Below are 8,056 nucleotides of genomic sequence, written 5' to 3' on the forward strand. Positions count from 1 at the left end.
ATCTATCCTAATAAATGAAGGGCATTGGAGAACTATGTGTGTGTTTCATGGAGGAGGGGTACTCTCTGTGGCAGAGTGTATGTAAGGGTCCCTTTATTGGAATAGTAGAAGGTGCTGAAGGGCAAGATTGAGGTGCACTGGCAGGACTTTGTGTGGGGTTCCTGTCCTGGATAGCAGGTGTGCTGCAGGGCAGGACTGAGCTGCACTGGCAGAGCTTTGTGTGGGGTCATTTTATTGGAACATTAGAGGGTGCTGCGGGGCAGGATTAAGATGGTTTGGCAGAACTTTGTGTGGGGTCTCAGTCCTGGAATAGCAGGTGTGCTCTAGGGCAGGACTGAGGTGCACTGGCAGAACTTTGTGGGGTTCCTATCCTGGAAAAGCAAGTGTGTTGCAGGGCAGGCTTGAGGTACACCGTCAGAGCTTTGTGTGTTGTCCTTGTACTACTAATCATTTCTATAGCGCTACTAGACATACGCAGCACTTGTATTGGAGCAGTAGAGGGTGCTGCAGGTCAGGACTGAGGTGCATTGGCAGAGCTATGTGTGGATCTCAGTACCTTTTAATTTATAAGCACTAATCAATCCACCCTTACCACAGAGCTTTTGTGTTATAGCTGAGCTGGGCACTGTAGTGTGTACATAGCCTCTTTAGACACCCTTTAATATTAGAATATGAACTGTTTGTTAACTTGAGACACCTGTTAGAATGGTCTCAGGAGAGTAAGTTAGTATCTTGTGCAAAAACCTTGGTTAAACTGTGTGGCGTACATTTTATCTAGAGGGCTGTGAGAGTAAGCTGGCTTCATGTTTCACTACCTTCCTAACAGTTGCTGTGTTTTGTCAAGCCTGTTCTGGTCTAGCCTCATGGACAGGGTGATGGATAACAGAGACATGTTACCAGAAGCTTTCTTTTTTTCTTTCTAGTGGAGTTAGGAAAAATTTGTGGGGTGGCCCACTGGTTAGTGCAGCAAACTAAGCCCCAGAGAAGCCAGGGTTCAAATCCCACTGATACTCCTTGTGACCTTGGGATGTCACTTAACCCTCCACTGCCTTGGGCACAAACTTAGGACCCAATACTCAAAGGCACTTATCTGTTTAGCAGTTGTGGCTAACTCATTAAGTACCAGTCAGACATTACCCTTGAATATATCCTCTGACTGCCTTGGCACTATCTGGACAAAGTAATACAGACCTGGGGTATCCTCTCTAGTTCCAGTTTCGTGTATGCAAAACTAATGGGACTTCATTGGAAACCTTTTTTTTGGATTTTAAATATGCTCTTATATTCAATAACTGCATAGTTCTGCCACCAAGGCTATCCCTAGGTAGCTTGCATTGTTAGAAGATATGGAGGTAGGATAGGCCGCAGTGCAATGATGTAAGGCTGCTTATATTATGTTCTCGAGCAATCGGGGTGATTAGTAATAGGCACAACTGAGCACTGTTCACTTTTAAATTTTATGCTACCTAGGGATAGCCTTGGTGGCAGAACTATGTAGTTATTGAATATAAGAGCATATTTAAAATCCAAAAAAAAGTCCCATTACTATCTGGACAAAGCCAGGGAGGTCCTCGGGCACAGCCAGAGATTATCTAGTCATCAGTGGTATTCAGACCATTAACTGGATAAAGTTTGGACAACAAGAAGCCTTCGCTAACTTCATCTGGTTAGTGGTCTGAATATCATAGCTTACCGACTGGTTTCTAGATACTGGTGCCGAATCAGCATTTAAAACACGGAGGTCAGTGTTTTAAACGCTGATCGCTGTTAGCTGAATATTGGCCCTTTAGATTATAAGCCCTCCAGGGACAAGAGAAAATCTTCTGCACCTGAATGTGACTCGCCTTGAGCTACTACTGAAACAGGACTGAGCTAAACCCAGCCCACATTTTGATAAATGTATGTATCTAAGGTATCAATGTAGAAGTCAGTTATGAACATCCATCTCCCTTACGCATAGCTGCAAGCTGAGATATATGCAGACACATGAAATGTATGCACTCACTTGCAAAACAGCTCCACACCATGCTGATCTTGTTTCCACACTATGCATGTACACACAAGCGCATTGCATATATTTCAATTCCACTGCATCATGTTCGCATGGAAATGCTAAGCAGACAGACAGATTTCTGTGCATTCTATTCACAGCTGATAGCAGCAGCTACTGAAAAACAGTGTCCAGGGAAAGGGTTGCTTTCGGTGCTCCTTTTCCCTCTTGGCCTTACAGATTCCCAGCTTGACTCAAACCCCTGGGGTTTGGCACCTAATGGAGTCACCCTGCTTGCACTAAACCTGCAGTTCAGAAACCAGTCCTCAGGACACACCAAGCCAGTCAGGTTTTCAGGATATTCACCTTGAATATGCATGAGAGAGATTTGCATGCAGTGGCTCCATTGTATGCAAATCTCTCATGGATATTCATTGTGAACATCCTGAAAACCTGATTCACTTGGTGCGTCCTGAGCACTGGGTTGACAACCCCTGCACTAAACACATAGCACATGACACTATGTACAAATGCATCAGGTTGGAAAAAGGCATGACCATGGTTCTCTCACCTTTACAATAGAATACCTTCTGTGTGTGCCCAAACATGTTACACACACACACACACACACACACACACACATGGAGGTAAATAACCAAATTGGAGCAATACAGCAACATCCACATAAGCAAAGTCACTGTCAGACACACCTAGAAATGTATAAAGGGAAAGTGCAGAATGAGGGCAAACACCTGGGTGCATAGGCAGAAATTCACAGAAACACTTACAACTGCCAAAATGTACATAGCATGATAGCATGAAGCGCAGAAATGAGGAAAAGCATGCCACAGACACCGGACATACACCGCCATCCAGACACACAAGTTCTGGTCTGGTCCAGTGCTGTGCAGGTGAAGCAAACAGAACCTGCATACACTGATCCAAGATCTGCTTCAGCCGACCAGTTTCCTGGGCTGGGTTGAAGCCTGTACTTACGTTAGTTAGCACTGCTGCAGCTTCTGGGGCCAGGGCTTGCTCAGAATTTGTACTGAGTAGAGCCTACTCTCCAGGACAGGAGCGCTTTCCATCATGAGCCCTCAGTGGAAAGAAGAACTGCAATATATTTTTAGGACAGATCCTCGAATGTGTGATAAATAATCCACAGTGACTGTATGAGCACTTTCCCTCTTTTGGTATTTCTCTCACTCCAGCACTCTGTCTTTCTGCCTCCTCCTCTTATGGATGGTCAGTCTGTCTTTGGATGTTGCTTTATTTTTTGTGCAGTTATAAGCGTATTTCTTGCTTTATTTATGTACGTATTTCTCTGTCACTGTGATCTTGACTCGCTCTTTTTCTTTGTCTCTCTGTTCATACTTTCCTCTGTCACCCTGTACCTGCTAGTAAGCAAGTCTTTCTGATCCTTGGTTAAGCTCTGTAATCACTGCTCAGCTTTACTTGAATACCACTTGTTTATTTTTTCCCCTCTTTTTTTTGGTGCTTCTGTTAACTCTTTCATTTCCCTTTCACCTGAGTCAGGATTCCTCGCATGGACAGCAACATATATACGTATATCCTCCATCCTCTAATGGAATGACCTTTTTTTCACTAGTCGCTAGGGGAAAGAAACAGGTTTCCACGGATCCTGCTAAGCTGCTTCTTTTCAACAGCACCCTGGGAAGGATAAACCCATTGTATAACTTGACAGAAACATCATGACAGATAGTAGCCCCAGGAGTTTTATCAGACTATGAAGTGTCGAGTCAGTGCTGAGTGTAGCATGCATGATATGCTTTGTCACATCATCATCTTATTTTCATATGAATTGGAAATGTTCCAGAGCTAGAAAAAAATTCTGGTGTAAAGTGCTAAACCAGATGCAAGGGATGCTGAGGGTGCTTGTGGCAGAGAGTCCATAACAAGCTATTTTTGCCTCCTTGACTTCAATCTCCGAATCTCTCCCCACCTCAACTAGCCTAAGTGGAGGAATCTCCTGCTTTTGTGCTCCCTTCACTCTGCAATCTCTCTTTGCACCGCCAGGCAAACATTTTCAAAGCACATCCTGCTGAGTAACTGTTTACCAGGGATTTTCTACCACTAACTGAGAGAAGTGGTGGGGAGGTACACGAGAGGCTTTATGGGAAGATATAGAATAAATGAAATATAATTTCCCTTTTCTGCATTTGTCATTTGGCCTTTCATAGGCTAAATAGGGTTGTCTATTTCATGGGGCAGATATTCAAAAGGGTTTATAATGCTTGGTTAAGCCCTGTTGATAGCCAGTCCTGGCTATTCAGCGGTGCTTAACTGGATAGGGGCAGAGTGCGGGTGGAGTGTCAGTGTAACTGGTTAGTGGACACAATATGTAAGCGTATAAAAGGGTCCTTTTACTAAGGCACGCTAATGGATAAATTATGTGGTAACAATTATCATGGGTGTCATCATTTAGTGCATGCTAAATCCATTAGTGCACCTTAGTAAAAGGACCCAAAAGTTAGAACAGCATAACAACTGTCTTAACTTTACGTGGTGAGTTAACCAGGCATTGGTCTCAATATTGGCTGGTGCTTGGTTAGCTTACAGGTCAGCAGACATACTTGGATGTTCAATGCTGGGAGCTGTGCATGCCCCAGCATTGAAGATCCAGGGTTAGATCAGCCACAGCTGGAAGTGGCTTGCATGCTGCTTACTGCCATGAGTTGAATATTGACCTCAGTGTCACGGTCGGCTCAAGGCATGGACCAGGCGAAGCATTGGCTCAGGACGCCAAGCCTCAAGAATACCAAAGCCTGTCTTACCTGCACCCCTGCAGTGGCCAAAACCTCCATCCCTGGGTCTGGCAACCTCTCTCTGTCAGGCCACCCTTTTCCTGGTCTACCTAATGCTACTCACACCAGGTCCAGCATCTGAGTTTGATTTGTCCCTGCCTTTCTCGAGGCACAGACGTAAAAGTCTGCCCAACACTATTCCTGTACTAAAGTTTCTGAAGCTAACGTCGAAACCCCTTAAAATTTACACTCCAGCCCATCCATATCTATTCAGTCACGATCAGGGCACAGACCGTAGAAGTCCACCCTACACCGGTTTTACTCGCCAAATCCCGGTGTCACCACCCGATCTCCGCTAAGATTCCATAGATCTATTCCTTCTAAACAGGATTCCTTTGTGTTTATCCCATGCATATTTATTTATTTATTTGTTACATTTGTATCCCACATTTTCCCACCTATTTGCAGGCTCAATGTGGCTTACATAGTACCATAAAGGCGTTCTCCAATTCCAGTATGAACAAATACAGTAATGTTGTGGTAGAATAAGGTTCGTGTGTACAGACACATTAGGGAATCATAGAGAGGAAGAGAATCGTAGAGAGGAAGAGTTATTATATGTCCATTACGAGCTTTGAATTCCATTACCGTTTTCATCTCCACCACCTCCCACGGGAGGACATTCCACGTATCTACCACCCTCTCCGTGAAAAAATACTTCCTGACATTAGTCCTGAGTCTGCCCCCCTTCAACCTCAATTCATGTCCTCTAGTTCATGACTTTCCCGTCTCCGGAAAAGGTTCGTTTACAAATTAAAACATTTCAAATATTTGAACATCTGTATCTTGTCACCCATGTTTCTCCTTTTCTCCAAGGTATACATGTTCAGGTCAGCAAGTCTCTCCTCGTACGGTTTGCAATGCAAATCCCATACCATTTTCGTAGCTTTTCTTTGCACCGCTTCCAGTCTTTTTACATCTTTAGCAAGATATGGCCTCCAAAACTGAACACAATACTGAACAGGAGGAAATATTAGGAAATAATAGTTAAGCTCCGGAACTCGTTGCAGGAGCATGTGGTAACAGCGGTTAGCATTTCTGGGTTAAAAAAAATGCTTGGACAAGTTACTGGAGGAAAAGTCCATAGTCTGTTATTGAGATGGACATGGGGGAAGCCACTGCTTGCCCTGGGATTAGTAATGTGGAATGTTGCTGCTATTTGGGTTTCTCTCGGTTACTTGTGACCTGGATTGGCCACTGTTGGAAACAGGATACTGAGCTAGATGGACCATTGGTCTAACCCAGTTTGGCTGTTTTTATGTTCTTATGTTCTAATATAGCATGCTATTGCAAGGGAGTGTACATGTGTGCAGAGCATGGGAGGGGCATGGGTGTGTCTCCAACTTATGCATGTAACTTGTAGAATACTATAAATTGAACGTTGCATGGTGCATTTTGGCATGTCCATTCACACTTGCCATTGACCTATCATAAAGGGTTGTGCCTATGTATAGGCACACCAATTTGCATTTATACTGGTATTCTATAATGGCATCTTGCTGTACAGCATATAGCTTCAGCGTACCTATCTGGAGGCGCCAAGTATTAGAATTGCCCCATTTGATTAATACAAGCATGGCTGCTGAAAAACATATGCAGACTGAGCCAAAAGATACTCTGAATGCATTGTATGAAAATCCAGATCAGACTCAGCAGGAGGAAGGACACATGAAATCCAGAAAAGTCAATAAGCTGATCTCAAAACATGGGACAATTATCAAATAAACAAGGAAAGACATTTTTCTAACCTGAACAGGCTTAGGTACATAGTACAGCCGGATATGAGCAAGGCTTCAGAAACCCCTATAAATATTGTCTATCACATAAGGCAACTGCAGTCTAATTATCAGTAACATAGCAGATGATGACAGATAAAGACCTGTATGGTCCATCCAGTCTGCCCAAGAAGTTAAACTCATTACATAAAGTATGAGGTGATACAATATATGCATACTTGATCTTGATTTGTCCGTGCCATTTTTTAGGGCATAGACTGTAGAAGTCTGCCCGGCACTGTCCTTGTTCTAAAACTTCTGAAGGCCTTGAGAAGCTCCATTCCAGCCCATAGAAATCTATCCAGCCAAGATCAGGGCACAGACCATAGACATCCGCCCAGTACTGGCTTTGCTTCCCAATTACCAGTGTTGCCACCTAGTTTCCACTAAGCGTCTTTGGATCAATTCCTTCTAAACAGGATTCCTATGTGTTTATATCATGCATTTTTGAATTCCGTTATGGTTTTCATCTTCACCACCTGCCACGGGAGGGCATTCCAGGTATTTACCACCCTTTCCGTGAAAATACATCCTAACATTATTCCTGAGTTGGCCCCCTTTCAACCTCGATTCATGTCCTCTCATTCTACCACCTTCCTGTTTCTGGAAAAGGTTTGTTTGCAGATTAGTACCTTTCAAATATTTGAACATCTGTATTATATCACCCCTGATTCTCCTTCTCCAAGGGTATACATGTTCAGGTCATCAAGCCTCTCCTCGTACATCTTGCTATGCAAACCCCATACCATTTTTGTCACTTTTCTTTGACCCACTTCCAATCTTTTTACATCTTTAGCAAGATACAGCCTCCAAAACAGAACACAATACTCCAAGTAGGGCCTCACCAACGACTTGTACAGGGGCATCAACCAGCTCACATAAAAAAGTGTCTAATAAAAATTTAACACAAGTATCTAATAAAAAATTAACCCCAAGGACAGCCTAGAAGAAAAGACTTTCAAGAAAGCATAGACAATAGTGCAAGAGCCTCACCACAGATACCATAAAGACAGCAAAGAGAAAAGAACTCAGAAAAGACACTATTATCCATGCATTCCAGTGTTTCTAAGCATACTTCAAGATGTTCAAGATCACTAAAGTCATTGCACTTGAAGTAAAAAGGTCAGAGTTCTATGATTTGTTTGCTCTGCATGAAGACTGCTTTATAGTCTCAAAACCTGCACAGGAAACTTGAAGACGACAAGTGAAAATATGATAGACACTGTGGATGGTAGCATGAAGCCACAGATACCATATACGAATGAAATTCCCACGCCCAAAGTCACTTGGCTCTGCCCTCACTTAAAGCCTATAGCTGATGAACTCTCACATTTGGTTCAAATTCCACTTCTACTGAGCAGAGTTCATCACCTGTGCAGTGGTCTTGAGGCACCCTCTTTGCCCATTGAAATGTCAAGTGTCAACACATGTGCCACCAGTGTGCTAGAAAACAGGCACACATTCTT

Source organism: Microcaecilia unicolor, unplaced genomic scaffold (assembly GCF_901765095.1).
Source record: "Microcaecilia unicolor unplaced genomic scaffold, aMicUni1.1, whole genome shotgun sequence".
Taxonomy (NCBI): domain Eukaryota; kingdom Metazoa; phylum Chordata; class Amphibia; order Gymnophiona; family Siphonopidae; genus Microcaecilia; species Microcaecilia unicolor.